The sequence below is a fragment of the Rhinolophus sinicus genome, chromosome 16, assembly GCF_057876585.1.
Source record: "Rhinolophus sinicus isolate RSI-liver-muscle chromosome 16, RSI-T2T, whole genome shotgun sequence".
NCBI classification, from domain to species: Eukaryota; Metazoa; Chordata; class Mammalia; order Chiroptera; family Rhinolophidae; genus Rhinolophus; species Rhinolophus sinicus.
Window position 1 is genome coordinate 29,995,192 of NC_142516.1, and position 19,131 is coordinate 30,014,322.

Sequence of the window (19,131 nt, forward strand, 5' to 3'; positions counted from 1 at the left end):
GTGCGTTTAACAAAGTGCCCGTTCCAGCCCATCAGCTCGATCCCCGTGAACAATAGCTCAGGAATAGATAAAAGGCATTCATCAGGCAGTGAGGCCCAATTATCATGTCACACTGAATGAATGTATTTTAAAATCTTTTCTGACAAGAAAATGTTCCAAGTAGGTACCTTCAAATTAGCTGGAAAATCCAGAAAATTTGCTATTAGGCCTTCTTTGAAGAGTTTTTATTCCCCCCTACTGTTTCAGGGGAATTCCATGGACATTATTAATTCTTTCTAAGAGTCTGACCTTGTGCCCCCTGCTGGGACCAAAAACCAAGTTGCCTGTCTGCCTGACTCCCTGGGAGCCCTTGCAGAGGCGATATACACCGTGGCCCTAACGGGGTATCACCTGTCCATCAATTTCAAGTGTCAGATGGGCTCTAGCGGAAATTCAGTTCAATTCAGTTTAGCTCCACCAACATTTACTGAACATCTTTTCTGTGTCTGTGAGCCCCGTGATAAGAGCTGAATCTACCCAGCTCTTGTCCTTGAAGGGACACTCCACTAATGGAGACATGCGTATGAACAGATCAGTGTCAGCGGGAAGGAGGTCATGTAGCACTGTGGGAAGCCAGACAGACTATATTTTGAGGCCCAATTCAGCTACTGGCTGTGTGACCTTGGGCAGGTGACTTCACCTCTCTGAACCTTGCTGTCTCTGGACCTTGCTCTAAAACGGCAGAAATGGCACCTACCTCCTGAGGCTGTTATAAAGAGGATCCCTTTCATGGGACATAAACCATGCCTTTCTCAGACTCACCTTGTGGGCAGGGCCTGGCTTTCCAAGGTCTTCTCTGCCTCCCAAGTCTGAGGGGGCGTTCCCGACTTCTTCTCCACGCACAACACAGCAATCTTTCTGCTGCTTTATTCTCAGCTCCAAATTACAGACGGCCCCGTTTGGCTGTGGTCTGGAAGAAGAGATTTCTGTAGCCTGATGAGAAATTGCATCAGACGCCGAGATACCTGGAACTCGGGGCTTCAGTGTGCAGATCTGGACCACGACAGCGAGCATCTGGGGAAGGAGAGATTGATTTAGGGACCTTGTTTCCAAACGAATATAGAACAATCTGCTTTGGCTTCTCATGTCTTGCTTGGGTTTGTGCAGGAGTAGATTGCTGACGAGGGGAGATTTCTCATTGACCCACAGAATTTCAGGGATAGAGGCTGACTCAGAGATCATTTAATTCTTGTTTTACAAGTAAGGAAACTGAGGCCCAGAGAGGGGAAGAGACTTGACCAAAAGCACACAGTAAACCTGTAGCAGAGTTGGGCCTGGATCCCAGATGGCCTGCATCCTTCCGTCCCTCCTTCTGTCTCACTGTGTCCAGATGACCACCCAGACTACTGGGAATGGGCCCATCTGTCCGGCCGTCCTCCTCTGCTGCCCCTGGCCCTGGCCCTGCCGACTCTGACATTCCTGTTGTCAGTCGTGGGGAGTCCAAGGCTCCTGAGGGCAGTGGTGTAGAGACCCTGCCTCCAGCAACCCTGAGGCCCTCCAGGCCTTGGGAGGGGTCAGTCAGCATCTCTTCAGAGGGATTACTCCCGCCTACTTCACGTAAGACTTTGTGGGCTGTCCCGGGGGACAGAACTCAGATGCCACCGTGTACCCGGAACATTTTACTGGGTTTACTTCACTCCCCAATCTACACAGCCCTTCCATATCCATGAGTGGAACATGTTTTTTTGAGGAGGGTGCACAGTGGCCCATGTGGGGATCAAACCGGCAACCTTGGTGTTATTAGCACCATGCTCTAGCCAACTGAGCTAACCAGCCACCACCCCACCCCCATTTTATAGATGGGGAAACTGAGGCACTGAGCGTGCAAGTATTCCACCTAAAGCCACCCAGTGACAGAACCGTAGAGTTAAGATCTGACTCCAGGTCAGCCCTCCATGGAAGGAAGAGCATTGCATCAACAACAGAGAAGTTGTTTGTAGTGATTTTGCAGTCATCCTGGGCATAGGGGCAATTCAGCAAACCTCTGCCCCTACATCCTCACTAGTTACTTAACTGAAAGTGTGTGGCCTCAGACTTTCTCCAAGTATTTCTGTGTTCATTTTGCTCTGACCAGGGATGCGCAGAGGAAGCATTCAGACCATCCTGCCTCTGGGACTGCCTCAAGCCCCAGGGACGTGGAGAACGGACCTGGGATCATTGCTACAGAGAAACCCTCCGTTTCCACAGATGTGCTTGCCTCCCAGAACAGCCAGTGGGGAGGCAGGCGGTTGGGTGATGTCCAACTCCCTTGCATTTTCCAGATCTCACAGGAGTGCATCTACCTATTTCATCCAGAAGCCTCGCTACACAGGAGTGTGGAGACTATGGAGGACAGAAAGCTTAGTTCTCCAGCCTCCCCATTGAGGAGGGTGGCTTGGTGTTGAGTGAGCTGCTCCAGAGTATCCACCCAGGAACCTCAAGGCCATGGCGCTGGCTAGGGGTGGGACCGGCATTCACACCCACAAGGGCTGGGCCCTGAGCCCGCTCTTGATCACTAAGCTTCTACGACCTAGGGAGGAATGACAGTATGAGATGAATGACTTGAGGAGAAGCTTTTTAAGAGATGGAAAACAGGGCGTCTTCGCCTGGGTTTTCCAGAAAGCAGAGCCCAAGCCACAGAAGGACGGCAGTCCCAAAGAGCAGATGTGAGGGAAGAGAGGGGCCGGAGGGACAGCCAGGCAGGCTCTTTGCCTGGTGGCAGCCGACCTCTGTGCCCACTGCTGGGGCAGTGCCTCCAACTCTACCCCTGATGGGTCATGTGTAGGTCTCTCTGCACTCACTGCTCGTTACTGATTTTACCTGAAAAGCACTTGCCAGTGTTGTGGAAAAGGGAAACACTCAAGAGAGATCTTTTTCTCCTCTCCTCCCATCATCTTACCAGAGAGAAGAAAAGCCTGGTCGAAAGGATCTAGGGTCATGACCCAACTCACTGTCAGGAAAGCAGCGATGCCTCCTGACAAGCTTGCTTTGGCACTGTGTAATTCACCCGGCAATGGAAGGGGGAGGATGCCCGTGTACAAAGTCCGCTGCTTGGAATCTGAGATGCACCCATGGTGCCCTGGTCATGCCTCTGGCAGGGCACTGTGCCAGTCTCCGGGAATGTCCAGAGGAACCAGACGCAGTCCTCTGCCCTCAGGGTCCTTAAAGCCCAAAGGACTGCACAAAGTCATGAGGATAGTCCACCACGATAAGTGCTCACCTCAAAGGATGCTCAAAGAGGAGACGCTGATTTTATCTTCCTAGCCAGGGAGGAGGAAGGGTTGTAAAGGACAGGCAGCAGAGGGTGGGGAAAGGCATGCCAACCAGAGGGAACGGCATGGGCGAACTCCCAGAGGAAAGAAGGCGCGTGTGTGGGAGAACAAGAACTTGGATCTAGGTTCAGCATGGACCGCGTGAGTGTTTGAGGGAGACGGACGAGACTGGTGTGGCGGGCCGTAGTGAAGGGCCTGGACTATGATGATAAGGGGCTGCATGCGACCCAGGAGATGGGAAACAGCAGGCTTAAGAAATGTTCTGCTCTCTCTGTAGGCTGACTGTCAGATGGAACAGGCTCAGAGATGAGAAGAAATCCAGCCACGACCCAGGAGGCAGCAAGTCCAGGGCTGATCTCGTGCCAAGGTCTGCGGGGCTCCGCCAAGATGGGAGACCTGCAGGAAAAACCCGCACCCACCGCTCTGGGCCTGTGTGAGCTGCCCCCTCTGGATGTCTTCACTTCAGACACTATCTTTTGAGGCAACACCTTCATAGGGCAGCCTCAGAGGCCGACTGCTGCCAGATTCCTCCTTATCTCTCTCGTAAACACAGATGTTTTACTCTCCTGTCAAAGGAACACGCTTACAGCCTGCCTTGGGGAAAACGGAAACTTCAACCCCTTCCACCTCCTGAACAAATGCCATTGTGAGGTCTCTGGCTCGAATGCAAAATTGTGCAAATCTCTTCTTTGAAAGCAGAGGAGGGCCTCCCCTCTCTTTGGGCCTCAGCTCTTTCATGTGGTAAAGGCAGGAGTAGCTATGAAAGCCTCATATTTATTTACTAGTTTATTGCTCCCACTAGACTGAAACCCCTAAGGGTGTCTCACATATGTGGGAACCCCTGGCACCTGTCAGTGGTATGAGTTCTCAAGAAACGTTTTGTGGAATGAATGAACGAACGAATGAGCAAATAATGGAGGGTGCCTTCTTGCTGTGTTGTCCTAGGATTTCAAATAGTCTGTGAAACGTGAGTCTGCTTTTGGCAAGCCTTCAGCCCCACTAAAGCTGAAATTTGGTGGCTGCTCCAAGGCTTTTCTCTTTGCCACCAGGTTTAAGGTTGGACATGGATTTCCCACTGGTCACCTCATCTCAGGGGACAGAAAGGGCTGGCAGTTGCTCCCGAGGACATACATTTCTCAAGGACAATTGAGTCACTCAATTCATATGACAGCTGTTGTCTAGTTAAATGCCCACTTCCCCTCACATTCTAAATCATGATCTAGAAGACACTGTTCCTGGGACCCAGAAAAAGAATGACTGCAGAGGTCAGAGGGTAGTTTCGACTTGAAGACCTCTTCAGGGCTGCCTCAGGAAGGCTGCTGGGATGTAGGAGAGCATGTTGAACTAGATGGATTTGGGTCTGTCCACCCCATCTCTCAGTAGCTTTGTGATACGGGGGTTTCCTTGACACCCCCTGCACCTCAGTTCCCTCTTCTGTAAGGTAGGAGAAATAATGCCTGGGCCCCTGGGGGCTGTGGCTCAGACACAAGATGTGCTCAGGTAAGTTGGTTCCTGTCCTGGGGTTCCAGTTGTTTCCAGCCTCTGAGCCACCTGGGCTGAGCCCCCGACTCCTCACCTGTACAACAGGTATAATAATACCCACTTCACGGAATTGCAGTGAGGATTAAATGAGAAAACTTACATGAAAAGTTTCATAAACTGAGAAGTGCTATGCAACGCAATGCAATGCAATGGGACTAGTATTCTCTTTTTAAAAATTCTTCAAACCCGATGACTATGTGCTCCCTCAAATGTGAAGTACATCAGCCTAGGTATTGCGGCTTGAGTCCAGCCCTGTGAGGTAGGGCACTTTCTCTTGTCAATGGCTGGAACGTAGGGTGCGTGATAGTAGTGGGGTAGGGGTGTCATATGAGCTGATGCAAGAACAATGATGAATCTAATGATTTTAGGCTTTATTCAGTAGGTGATGAGGAGTATGGAAAGTTTTTAAGAAGGAGCAAGACAGGATCAGAACTGTAAATGAGAAGAACATTCTGGTAGCCTGTGTGAGGGATGGCTTGGGGGAAGGTGAAGTTGAGGCAGAGAAACGAAGGCACAGCGGCCCTGAGACCCAGGGGAGGGACGGCAAAGCCAGAACAAAGTCTGTGTAGCTCCAAGGTCAAGGCCCATGGCGGCAGCACTTTAGTGCCTCACTAATTAAGTACAAATATGATGAGAGACTATTTGCTAAGAGCAAGATCCAAGATACGAGCATTAACTTTTCATAGAAGGGGTTAAATGTCAGGAGGAGAAAGTGAAAACTGGTTGAGCCCAGCCTCAGCCCCCAGCCTCCCAAATGTCCCATCTTTAGCTTGGTAATGATTTCTGTGAAGTCATTAAACGGGGGGGGGGGGGGGGGGGGGTGATCACAAACAGATTTGTACTTTGTTATATTTGTTTGATAGAATGTTTCTATTGAAGGGAATCAAAGAAAGTTTTGCCACCCCAAAAACTATGTCTTTTGGGATATTGATTTTAAGTTGATTATTAAAAAACAAAAGACTCAGAAAGAACCTTTGGGCCTCCCCCCATTTCCTGCCTAAGAGACTTAGAGGGGAACCCTGCTTCCGGAAGGGAGCCTTAGCATAATCACATTAACATCAGACCAGAAGACTGACAGGAGCCGGTTTACTAGTCTCCCTCCTGTGTCTTGTTCCTGGGTTGCCTAGCAAAAATTTACCTGTGTTGGCTCTTCCTCAATGACCTCCAAACCACCCATTCTCACTTTGGAAATCGAAGATCCTGTTTCCCCCTTTTCTCCTTTGTCCAAAATGACATTGTCGTGCGGGGGACCCTGCTCGCTGCGCCATTTGTCGTGCGGGGCGGCCTGTGGGGCCACCTGTCTCGCTCACCACACAAGAACGCAGGATATGGTGAGGCCAAAAAGGCACACCCACGGAGCCATAGATAGCGGAGTCAAACCACTATAGTCTCGCTGGTGGCACTATAGTCTCACTGGAGGCTGGAGTCAGACGACCTGCAACCTGCTGTCCACTTCTCTGCCTGCCAACCAACCAACCAACGCAGCTGCGGCAGTTATATCAGTGGCTAATTGGCTAACTGGTTACAGCTGATGGTCAACTAGCCACAGCTGACAGCCATCTACTACCCGAGCCGGCACCTTTCTACGTGAGGCCGAGAGCCTGGAAACTGCTCTCTGGGACTCTGTCCCCACAACATATTGTCCAATTTTGCCTCACTGTCTTTGGGATTTTCATGCTTATGTGAATGCCGCATGCGCGTGTATTAAAATTTGATTTTCCCCTATTAATTTGATTATTAACCCAGGTAGAAGAATCTAGGAGGTGGGAGGAAAAGTTTTTTGTTTTTTTTTAATCTAGGCCTTTATCTTCAAGGCCACTTGCTTCCATTTAAGGGAAACAAGGACCCAGGTAATGGAGGGGCACTGTCTGTCCTGAAAACCCTGCAGGGCCTTGTATGAGTGGGTCTCTCTGTGGGATGGTCTGAGCGACGGAACAGCAAGATGAAGACCATGGAGGCCAAGACGGACCCCGGCCTCCCTTTTGTCGATATATTCCCCCTGGTGGCCTCAGCTCTGGCACTATGACAACTGGAGTCAATATCAGCTCTAATGTGTTCTCGTTTTATTAACATGGACTGGATTAAGCAGCTCACACGGGCTTTTCAATTAGGGAGACACGTTTCTGACAGTGTTTACAAAGGGATTAGATCCCTGCTTAGCATGTGATAGGCCTTGCCCCTCCCTCCCTTCTTTCCTCCCTCCTTCCCTCCCTCCTTTTTCCTTCCTTCCTTCCTTCCTTCCTTCCTTCCTCCCTCCCTCCCTCCCTCCCTTCCTTCCTCCCTTCCATCCTATCCCCCTCCCTCCCCCACCCTTCCCTTTCGTTTTCTCTCTCTGTCTTTCCTTGAACAAATGGGTTTGTCCTGTTTCTCTTTGGGGGACATTTGGCCAGATGCGCTGGTGTGAGTAGGCAATGGCTAGCATCCTTTAACCATCCTGGTGACATCTAATCCAGCTATCTACCAGCCTGGACTCTACTCTAGCCTTTGCTTGCACTGCTCCAGCCCCCGGGAGCTCACTACCTCAGGAGCCAGCCCGTGTCACTGTTAGAAGGTCTTGGTCACTAGAAGGTTCTTTCTGGAGCTGAGCTGTCCCACCCCCCTGAAAGAGTTTCCCGTCACACCTCAGGCCTGCTTTCCAGGGCCTGTCAAAGGCCGCCTCTGCTGCTGCTGCTCTGGGACAACCTTTGTGACTGAGACAGAAATCTCATGCTGCAGGGTAGTTTCCCTTTGTGTGAACACCCCTCTTCTCTCAAGGGCTCCTCTTTTGTATGGAGGCTGTCCTTGCTTCACACAGGCACATGTGCATATAGTTTCAATCATGCTGTAAATAGCCTTTTGTTCTCATTTTTAAATTAAAAATATACCATAAACATTATTCCACACGGTATGACCACTCTTCAAAACACAGCTACCCTTTAAAGCACCTCAGAGTATTTCATGTGGAAACACCATGGCTTGCTTTGCCATATGTCCTGCTTTTAAACATTTCTTTCACAGCATCTTTGTTCATTTGGCTTTTTATTTCTATTGAATAATTTCCTCAGGAGAAATACACGTTAATGAGATTCCTGGGTCATTTGTCTTGGTTTGACTTTTGGTACACATTGTTAGATTGCCTCAGAAGACATCCCAAGCCAGTATAGGTTGGCACCTAACAGCTGGGGGGTTCACGTTCACGAATCAGCTATCCCCCTTTTCCTATGTTTTCCTATTTTATGGGAATAAAGCCATCTTGAGATTGTTTTAATTCGATGTCTTTCCCTAATGATTAAAGAAGAAAAGACAAAGGAGGACACGACATCTTTGCTCAGGTTTGATCGCTATTTGTCTTTCTCTGCTGGCAATGGTCCATTGGTACCCTTTCCTCAGTTCCATACTGGGGTATCGATATTTTTCTGACAAATTCCAGTGAGCTCCTAGATTGTAAAGACATTAACCCCGAGTCTGTCCTCGTGTCAGATATTTCCCACCTCACCTTCACTTCTTTTTTAATCATGTTGTTCTTGTTTCCTGCCTGGGGGATATCCCTGGGCACTGACTGACCCTGGGCACTGAATGCCCAACCCCCCACAACTGGCCCATTGGAGGTCCAAAAAAATACTATTAATAAAAGTTCTCTACTAGGTGCTCTGAGTGTATCTTCTTTATCCCTCAAAGCAACCATGGCAGAAATCATGCCCATTTCACAGATGAGAAACCGAGGCTCAGAGAGGTGAAGCGTCTCATTCCAGGCCATGCAGCGTGCACGCAGAAGGGGTGAAAGCGTGCATTGTCTCCATGTCACCTTGCCCTTTCCCACAACACCAGCAGCCTGTAGAGAAGTAAGAAAACATCTGCTGCCAACATCTCCAGGTTTGTGCCTTCAAACTCCCCTAGCAGAGGAGAGAATTACCATATTTGGGGGCAATTTACATCAAATTACCATGCACCAGCCAACAGCTGCTGCCTGGAGCGGGAGGCTGGTTGCACGGAGCTGATCACATTCGTACACATGATAATGAAAACCCACGCTTGGGCCTCCACATTCTCCCATAAATATGGTCATTATGATCTTGTTGGCATCGCTTGTTGAATTCCATCTTGCAAATTGTTTCCCAGTTGCCTGGGGGAGCTGACTTGGGCTCTTCCGAACATGCTCCTTTTCTCTAAGATGTGACAGTGCTTGGGCTCGCCCACTCTCCTCAGACTGTTTTCTGCCACAGGACTGAGGATTCTCAGGACGGCTTCTCCCCGATCCTACAAACAATTGTCAGGTGCCTCCTGTGGGCATGGTGTGGGAGCTGACAGCACTCTCGGGGCAGCCCTCTCCCTCATTGTACAGACGGACAAGTGCTGCCCAGAGAGGGTAAGAGACAGCAGCAGGGGTTAAAGTCCAAGATAAAGAAAGGACCCTTGTATTCACTGCGCTGGACCCTGGAGAGGTGGCTCACAGACCTCCCCATGGCACCTGGGTGGGGACAGGGAGGCCGTGTGGCCCGGAGTCCTGGCATGCTCCATTTCTAGCAGTTAGGGCTTCCTGACTGTAAATAATAGAAATCTTCTTTAGCTAGCTGGAGGACAGGGTGTGGGGAGAGAGGGAATTTTGTACAAAAACACAAGGAATCTCATGAAATCCATGGACTAGGTCAGGCCACATCCCCGAAGGACTAGAAGTAGTAAGTGGAAAGCTAATAGGAATCCAGGGCGCCCTCCTTCTCAGGCTCTGGTCCGCTTCTTTCTGCAGAGGCTTTGATCATCTCTGCCTGCAAATACGTGTCCCCTGCTCCTCTGTCACCATGGTAGAATTGTTTCTATGTTATAGGTCCAGGTAGCCAAAGTGTCACTCTCTCTGGTGTCCCAATTCTAAATTGTCCCAAAGAACACAGGACTAGCTCTAACTGGCTCAGCTTGGGTCGGATGCCCACTCCTGGCCCAATCACACGTGTAGCTATGAGGGTAAGCTCACTTCCTAACACGTGGCTGCCGAGAGCCCCCCCCTGTGGTCAGGACTGGGGGATTGCAGGGAAGAGGCACTAGGAAGACAACCAAATTGGCTTCTGCCATACCCTCAGTCTAACACTTTTTTATTATATGACATTTTCATGGAAATAATTGTAGATTCACATACAGTTGTAAGAAATAATGCAGAGAGCACTCTCAGGCACTTTGCCCAGTTTGCAAAACTATAGTATATTACCACATCCAAAATACTGACATGGATACAACCAACCGATGTTACTCAGACTTGACCAGTTTTTACTTGTACTCATGTGTGCATGTGTGTGTATGTAAGTTCCACACAATGTTATCCCCTGTCAGTTCACATGTCCCACAGGATCCCTTGTGTTGCCCTTTGTGGTAGGTTAAATAATGGCACCACCCCTCTCCCCCAAGATGTACACAGTCTAATCTGTGGAACCTGTGAATGTTACCTTCTATGGCAAAAGGGGCTTTGCAGGTATGATTAAGGATCTCCAGATGGGGAGATTATCCTGGATTATCTAGGTGGGCCCTGAATGTGACCACAAGAGTTCTTGTAAAAGAATAACCCTCCATGTAACATGCCTGTCATCAGGAGTGCCCTATCGTCCTTATTCAATGTCACAGCCATCACGGCACCCACCCCACAGGTCTTTTCTTGAGGTAGAAATATCTGACCCCTGGTCAAAGAAAGAAGTAGACAATGTGGTGATGAGTAGGAGAGGTCAGTGTGATACAAGGAAGGGGTCATGGGTCAAAGCATGCAGGTGGCCTCCAGAAGCTAGAACAGACACAGAAGCATTCCCCTCTCGAGCTGCCAGAAGGAGCACAGCCCTGTCAGCACCTTGACTTTAGCTCAGTAAAGCTAATTTTGGACTTCTGATCTCCAGAACTGTTAGAGAATAGATATTTATTGTTTTCAGCCACTAAATTTGCAGTAATCTACAGCAGCCCTTGGATACTAACATACCCTTTTATAACTACTACACCCATCTCTGTTCCAGCACCCCCCACTGTCAGCAACCACTAATCTGGCCTTCATTTCTAAAATTTGTCATTTCAGAAATGTTATATATATGGAATCACACAGCATGTAACCTTTGGGAATTGGTTCCCCCACCCACCACCTGCTCTGCTCAGCCGAATTCCTTGGTGGTGCATCCAAGTTGTTGCACATACCAGTAAAAACAAGTTCATCCCCTTTGCTTGCTGAGTCGTACTCCATAGTATGGATGTAAGCCTAGCACTTTTTAATGTCTGTGTACCTTATATTTATTGCAAGGTCTTTTTAGGGATATGTTGATGATCATCTCTTGGCGCAGACTGCAGAAAGCAAACTTAGAGGTCATTCCATCCTCCCTATCATCACATCAGGTAACTGAGTCTTTCCTAGAGCCTCTGCCAGTGCCCAGCAGCCTGCCCCTGCTTGCAGGCCTTCTTTGACCAGTCCCTCAGTAGCTCCCTAGGACATAGTCAGCCTAGGACATAGTCAGCCTAGGACATAGTCAGCCTAGGACATAGTCAGCCTAGGACATAGTCGTACAGAGGTGCTGGGAGTTCTGTTCTCGAGCTCAGCGAGGTGCCTCTCAGACTTCAATGTGCTAGCAGGGGAGTGGGATCAGATTCAGAAAACCCCTAGAATGACAGCACCTCCAGCTGGAAAGGGACCTGCGAGGGAGCCATCTGAGCACTAACCTGAGCCCTGCTTGCATATCCTGGACCTCTCCCTGTCCAGTTCTGGCTTTATCCCCAGGAGCCTTGTCCCTCATGACCCACGGGCAGTCCCCTGCTCCGTGACCCTCTCCTCCTCCCCATCAGGCTCCATCCTTCTGTCTTCTTCCACTCCTCTGCAGGTATCACCCTGTCTTCCTCCCAAGCCAGCCCAGAGGGACAGTGGCTGTTAGATTAAGAAGAGGGGACACTTAGTAACCTTAATAATAACACTCGCTAACAATAGTTTTTAGGCCATACTATGCTTTGTGCTGCCATTCTGTGTGAATGACCTCATTCCATCCTTTTACAACCCCGAGGCTATTATCATCCCATTTTGTAGATGGGTACACTGAGGCCCCAAGTCATGCAGCTTGAAAGTGACAGAGCTGTCACTGAACCTACGCTGTCTGGAGGGAAGGGTCGCTTCAGGATTTGTGGACTGAGTGGATGGTGGTTATTCCCTGAGATGAGAAGCTCAGGAGGAGGAGAGAATGTGATGGGGAAGATGAGGCACTGTTTGGGACTGTTTGAGTTTGAGGTACCTGAGGGAGGGCCAAGAAGGGCCTCTGGAGGTCAGGAGAGAGATTGGGCTGGAGATACAGGATTGAGAGCTAAAAATGGTGTCCCTACTGCTGCAGAAGCCGAGGGGTAGCTGTACTGGCCCAGAAAGAGCGTAAGGCAGGTAGAGGGGAGGACCTACCACGTGTAGATGGCGGGCAGAGAAAGAAGATCCTGGGAAGGAGACTGAGAAGCATTGATTGGAAAGGTGGGTCATCACAAGGGAAGATCTGTGGGCGGACACCATGGCGGCCACGACACTGAATAAGGACCGGGCCCTCCTGACCACAGCCATCTCACATGGGGCACATCCCGGGGCCGGCCCCACACAGAGAACTTCTCAGTGAGCACGTCAGCACCTGTGAGGCAAGTACTGTTCCCTCCATTTTAGGTGAGAAAACCGAGGCTCTGAGTGGTGAAGGAAACTGCCCAAGCACAGGGCAAAGATGGGATTGGAACCTGGGCTGTCCCCGGGCTGTGCGGATTATGTGTTCAATTTCAGAACCAGGGAGGCTGAGGGTGGACTGGATGGTTTGGCTCAGACAGGTGGAGGGGTTGGGGTGCCCAGGGGAGGAGGGCGCGGATGTGAACCGTGTACTGGTTGGCAGCACCCTAGGTGAGGAAAGCCCCAGCAAAGGGGGCAGGACAGGGCAAAGCATGTGTGTGTGTGTGTGTGGGGGGATTCGGGGGGGGGAAATTCGGGGGTGAGGGTGGGGGTGTTGTTTGAAGAGAAGGAGCCAGCCCAGAGGGAGAGGCCAGAGATGCAGGGCAGACAGCAGACGCAGAAATCAGCACCCACAGAGCGGAAGAACCTGGGCGCTCCAGACACCCCCGGCAAGGCACTTGAAGCGAAGGGCTCCTTCTAGGCTCTTCCCTTTTCCAGGTTCCCCCCTTGAGGGAGGAGAGCTGGTTCCTCCTGAGGCCGATGCCCCCTGTCTGAGTTGTCCCTACCCCCACCCCCTAGCCTGGTGAAGAGCGCTGGGGGATTTTGAACAAAGACGTCAAGGAATTAGAACAAGAGCGGATGGCTCCTAAACCATCCCCCAGGCTGCCGAGTCCTCCTCCCAGTCCAACCACCCCTGGGCTCCCAGACACACTCCCTGGCTCTGGCCCAGCACTGGGCCTTCTGGTGAGAACCCCTCCCTGGAGTGCAGCCTTCTGGGCCGGTTTCCTCTCGGGGACTGAGCTGTCAGGAGCCTCCAAGAGATTTCAAGACGGCTCCCCTCCCCCAAGGGACGCCTTTGTCTTTGTCTCCACAGAGGAGGCGGCAGCAGGGGGCGGGAGAGGGGGGTTGGAAGAGAGGGAAATAAGGCTGGTCTTTGACCCCACTGAGCTAGGAGTGAGGAGTGGCTAGACAAGGACGCGTTTTATACCTTTAATGCAAAACCTTTGGGAGCTCGGAGGACTGAGCGCGCACTGCCTGGGCTCTCCTGGAAGGATGGTAGGTTAGATAAGCAGAGATGAGGAGGAAGAGCGTTCCAAGCGGAGGCGGGAATGGGGGGCGCCACCGGCAAACAGGAGGTGGTCCAATGTGAGTGGCCCTTAAGAGGGGGTGGAGATGATGGGGCAACGGGAGGAGGCCAGAGAAGCCCTCAAGGCCAGCCAGGTGATGGAGCACTGGACTGGCTGAGGAGCTTGCCAGAGCACCAGTTCTCAGGCAGTGGGGAGCCACTGAAAGTTTGTGAGAAAGGGAGTGACTTAATAAGTCAGTTGAGTGGAGAATAAATGAGTCGGGTGAAGTGGTGGCAGGGAGAGCAACCAGGAGGAGACCCTTGGTGGCCTGGATGGGCAGTGACCATTGGAGGGGAGAAAATGGGACACATGCAAAGAGTGCTTTCAACAGAAGGTGGAGCTTAGGGAACAGGGACTGACTGGAGGAAGGCTGAGGAAGAAGAAGCGGTCAGGGATGACTCCTGGAGCACCCAAGCAGCCCTTGGAGGGACAGCTGAGTCAGGTCGAGCGTGGAGGAGGGTGGCATGGCATCTTCTGAGCACAGATGTCTGGGTCCCTCTGGATATCTGTGGCCCTACGTATGTGGTCTCAGAAGGTGTCTTTGCTTTGGGTAAGACTTTGTTGCCTTCTGCTCTCACCCATCCTCTCCCAAACATGTGTGGGAGGCTCAGAGCAGGTGCTTGGATGGAGCATGTGGTTGGTGGCAGGGCTGGGGTGCTGTCCCCAGGCAGGCCTGACATAGGGGAGGTATCTCAGGAAAGAGAGAGGAGCAGGGCAATGGCCGGCCACGGGCCACACACAGAGAATGGTAAAGGGAGAACACTAGTTTTCTTTCCACTCTAAGATGATTCTGACCTCGACTTTTTCTGTCATTGCAATGCTGACTCAGCACCTCCCATGTGCCAGTTAGTGAGGGAAGCACGGTGGGCTCCAGCCACCACCCTCAAGGACGTCCCAGTCTCATGGGGGGAGGATGGCAAGGACATAATGGACCCGATATCAAAGCTCACAGTGCTCAGTGCCATGAGAGAGGGACAGACAGTCACAGGTCGGGGACGGAGTCCTCAAAGGGGTCTTATCTCTGGGACATGAGGAAAAGGGCAGTTCTTGCAAAGAAAATAGCCTGAGCAAAGGCATAGAGATGGGAGTCTATTCATGTAGATTGGAGCCTAGAAGGATTTGAGAGGGGATATAGCAGATGGGAGGACAGGGAAAGCAGTTTTAGAAAGGCAGGTTCAGGCAAACGCCAGGGACCCAGGTTCTGGCTATGGAGGGGCTGCAGAAAGGGACTGTGGGGCAGGCTGAGAGGAAGGATGATGGAAGAGTTTCATAAAGGTGGATGCGGTGGTGGTCACTGGGTCTGAGAGGTCACTGGGTCCTGGCCGCCTGCCTCTCCAGGACCTCTCAGTTGTCATTACTGTCTGGGTCCTGACTCCTTTATATTACATTTCTGGATCACCCACTCATAAATTCTCATCCTGCCTGGGGCTGGGAGCCCTTGAACAGAGAGAAGCTTTGATTTAAAGACAGGGCTGGCAGTAAAGGAGAAGAGCACAGGCTTCCCTGGGGGCGACAATGTAATTAAAATGAGGCCAGCTCTTTTCCTGGGATGGAGAAGTCTAGCCCAGGCTTTGCATGGCCCTGAGAGCCTTCCTCCAGCACAGATGAGGGAAGATCACCACCTGCCACCTCCGTCTACAGGCCAGCACATTCCCAGGTCCAGGAGGAAGGCCAAAGTCAGAGCTGTACACCCTGGCTCCAGCCCAGCCCCCTGCTGTGTTAAGCAGACCTCAAAGCTGGCCTCTAATAATCCCTGTCATGCCTTTGTGTAATTCCTTCCCCCAGGGGTGGGAGTCTAGAGTGGACCTAGTGACTTGTTTTCTGGTAGAATGCAGGAAACATGTGGGATGGCACTTCAAGATTAGGGTACAAGACCATGACCTCCTTCTTGCTAGCAGACTCTATTGCCTTCTTGGCTTACACACTTTGATAAAGCAAACTATCATATTGGAGAGGCTCCCATGACAAGGAACAGAGGGTGGTCTCTGATCCACTGCCAGTGAGGGAGGGAGGCTCAACAAAATACAAAGAATTGAATCCTGCCGGCAATCATGTGAATAAGCTTGGAAGCAGAGCCTTCCCCAGATGAGCTGTCAGATGAGACCACAGCTCCTGGGCTGACACCTGGATTACAGCCTCATAAGAGACCATGAGGCAGAAGATATGCCTAAATCATGCCCAGATCCCCAACCCACAGAAACTGTGAGATAATAAATGTGTACTGTTTTAAGCTGCTAAATTTTGGGGTTACTAGTTACACAGTAATAAATAATTCATTTATTTGTGCCAATCAATTCCTTGTTCTAAATCTCAATGTTCCCATTTGAATAAATGGGATAATAATACTTAGCATAGGGGTTGTTGCAAAAAGTAGAGACAATGGCAGTTGGCAAAGAGCTCTGTAGACTGAAATGCTATGTATGTGGGATGTATTTTTGTGAGTGTGATTATCTCACTGAGCGGTCAGGGAGAACATAGTCTTGCCTCAGCTTCTCAACTTACAGACCAAGTGACCTTGTTTAAGTCAGTTAATCTCTCTGTCCTCAGTTTCATCATCTGTAAAATGGAGTTGTTGGAAGGACTAGAGGAAAGTGCAAATAAAGCACCCAACCTGTGCCTGGCACATAGTAGGCATTCAAAAAAATTGTCGTTCTTCTGATTCATGTTGTTATTATCATCATCGTGATTCTGTATGAGATGAATAGGAGGGCCCAGTGAACACTGGCTCAGCCATCTTCAGAGAGGCCAGGACCTGTCATCCCCAAGAGCTCTGCACTATCAGCCTGATCTCATCTGACAGCTGAATGTGTCTCTCCGGGGGAGCAGAGGGCAGAGGGTAGAGTGATCCTGCCCTGGAATCACCCTCGGCAAGGGCTAGTTAAGGCTGCATTACTAAGGAATCTGCTGGCAGAGAAGCATCTGAGATGCATGGATCCTGTGTAGTCTGGGTTTCTGAGACCAACCCCAGTGTATTCTGAGGACACCCTTAAAGTCCTTGATGGGAAACAGGGTTCTGACTGGGTGGCCTCTGCCTTCCTGTGGCCTGCAGGTGAGGCACGCTCTGCACTCTCCTGGGCAGAGTCAGCACTGGCCCAGACGGACATTGTGACTTACCTGCTCAGGGTGACACAGCCATTTGGTAGAGGAATAGGGAGCAGGAAGTAAATCTGCCTGACCTCAAAGCCCATGAGGAAAAAAAAAGTCAGTCTGGAGGAGCTGAAGTTCTAAGGCTGGATTCATTCCTATTTGAAGAGAGAGGTCCAAATTGCAGAGTTTAGCACATTTTAATCCTAAAGAGTTTGGTCCAAAGGCTGACCTTCCTGCAGTGTCAGAGCCTGAGTGTATTGTGTCCTGAGTGTATTGTGGCAGGGACAATGACATCAATGTTATGAAGGGAGAGAGGTCCCGAGAAAGACAGTGAGACCTAATTGGGAGAGGGGAGAGGTGTCAGAGAAGATTTCTCTGAAAAGGGATGAGGTCTAAAGCAGGAGTCAGCTAGGGGAAGAGTGAAACAAGAGAGTCACAGGAAGAGGAAATAGCATGTGCAAAGGCCCTGAGGCAGGAAAGCACATAGTGTGCTCAGATGATGAAAAAGAGGCCAGTCTTCTTGGAGTTCAGTGACCTTGAGGCCAGAGTGTGTAGGACCTTGGAAACCTTGATAAGAAGTTTGGATTTTATTCTAATTGATTCAATTCTCATTATAAACAGGCAACACGTCTGGGTATGTGGGGGTAGGGGGAGTGGTAGTAAGGTTATGATTGGAGATGGCGCTGTTGTCCGAGATTGGATGAGCAGTGGGTCTGGGAGGTGAATGAAGAGATGAATAAGACGAGGGAAACTTGTTGGCAAGTGCCAAATGCCTTTGAACAGGGCAGCCTCAGTTTCCCTGGGCAGCTTGCTCCAGATTTTAGTGTTGGGACTGTCGGAAGCCATGAGCTCTGCAAGGTCCTATAGAACCTTGTGGTCATTTGTTATAGGGCAACAGGAAACTAACACAGGCCCCTTTCTCCCCAAGAACAACCAAAGGCATGTGAGCACCACCTCTGCATGGATAGGCCGCTTGTTCTGGAGTAAATAGAGTCCCACTCCTCAAACTGGGACACAGTTGAAGGAGCACTGGGAATCTGGGCTCCGTCACATGGCTTTGTCATCTAGGTGTGAGATGGTGGGGACGTCCCTTCCCTTCTCTGGCCTCCATTTGGAATGGGGCGAATTTCCACCCCCTCCCATCACCTTGCAGGGGACAGCGCTCTGTGAACCATAAGGTGGTGCACTTGTGTAAAGGATGTTTGTTATGGTGCAAGGATGAGAGGCAAGGAAAGGAGTTTGCAGTCACAGAAGACCGACATTTAAACGAGGAGAGAACAGACATGGGCACAAGTAAAGATAACAAAGTACAAAAGCAATGGGGAGGCAAGGCCGGAAGGCACCAAAGCCGAGGCAGAGTTCAGGGAACAACAGCAAGTTGCCTGGCTGGACCCAAGCCGCCATCCCTGGGGAGGGAGGGAGAAGCAGGCTAGAGCCTGGCCTTGCGGGGCCACAAATGCCAGGCAGAGCAGTCCAGACTTGATTCTGAAGACAGATCCTGGGGAGCCCTAGAGGGAACCCAGCACCTTACTAGAAGACCACTCAGGTGCTGGGGCACAGGACCACCTAGGACACTGATACAGAATGTTGGCTCTTGGGGGAAGGAGTCGGGATGCTTGGACATACGTACATGCCCTATTTGCTCTTCCTCACTCGTGACTGTGCTCACCAGCTGGGAGACTTGACAAAGTACTTACCTTCTAAAATCTCAGTCTTCCCTCCTGTAAAGTGAGGCTGGTAATGCTAACCCTATTAAAGTGTTGTGAGGATCACACAAGAAAACACCTATAAAACACTCGAAGCGAACTCCCTAAATGCTACCCAAACCACCAGGCTCCCTGCTCACTACCTGGGGACTTCCACCCCTTCTTTCCCTCTTGCAAAAGCAACTTCTCTTTGCTGCCATCTGTATATCCTTTCTCAGCAAGGGGTTTTGATATCTGCGTGGAGCGTCCCCACATTCTTCAAAAGACGTGTTTGGAAACAAGAAATTGCTAGAGAGATGATTCAGTCTTTGGCCTCCGATTGTGTCTGGACATAAGCAGGCCCATCTGCGGAGCCTGCACTGCCAAATTCTGTCACTCTTGTTCCATATGGTCGGTGCTCCCCCCATCTCCCCTCCCAGAAGCTGCAGTCTGTGCCCGTCTCTCACTCCACCTCAGTTGCTACACAGAAAATTCAGCCAGGGGTGTCGTGGCTCCAGTGGGTGGAGCATCTCTTTTCCTCTCCTGCCTTGCCTGGGACAGCTATAGAGCCAAAAACCAGGGTGGGTACTGGACTCCTTTGGGCCCTCACTTCATGTCCACATAGAGCCACACTGTGAAGTCCTAGAACTGAGAGGGGCTGAGGGAGGCTGTCAGCTCCTGCTTTGGAGGCGGAGGCCTCTTTTGCAGGGAGGTAACTTCCTGAAATGCAAGTGCTGTCATTCACAAGCCCAGTCCCCTGTCCTAAAGCAGAATGATGTTCAAAG

At 50.7% G+C, this 19,131-nt stretch overlaps 1 long non-coding RNA gene across 1 annotated transcript in view; it reads right to left on the reverse strand.

Annotated features, from left to right (window-relative positions):
- Window positions 1-420: 420 nt before the first annotated feature.
- LOC148754983 (uncharacterized) overlaps window positions 421-19,131 on the reverse strand; it is a 116,470-nt gene continuing 97,759 nt past the window's right edge. The window contains exon 3 of the long non-coding RNA XR_016019366.1: window positions 421-1,053. This is a non-coding gene — a long non-coding RNA (uncharacterized LOC148754983). The remainder of the gene's footprint in view (window positions 1,054-19,131) is intronic.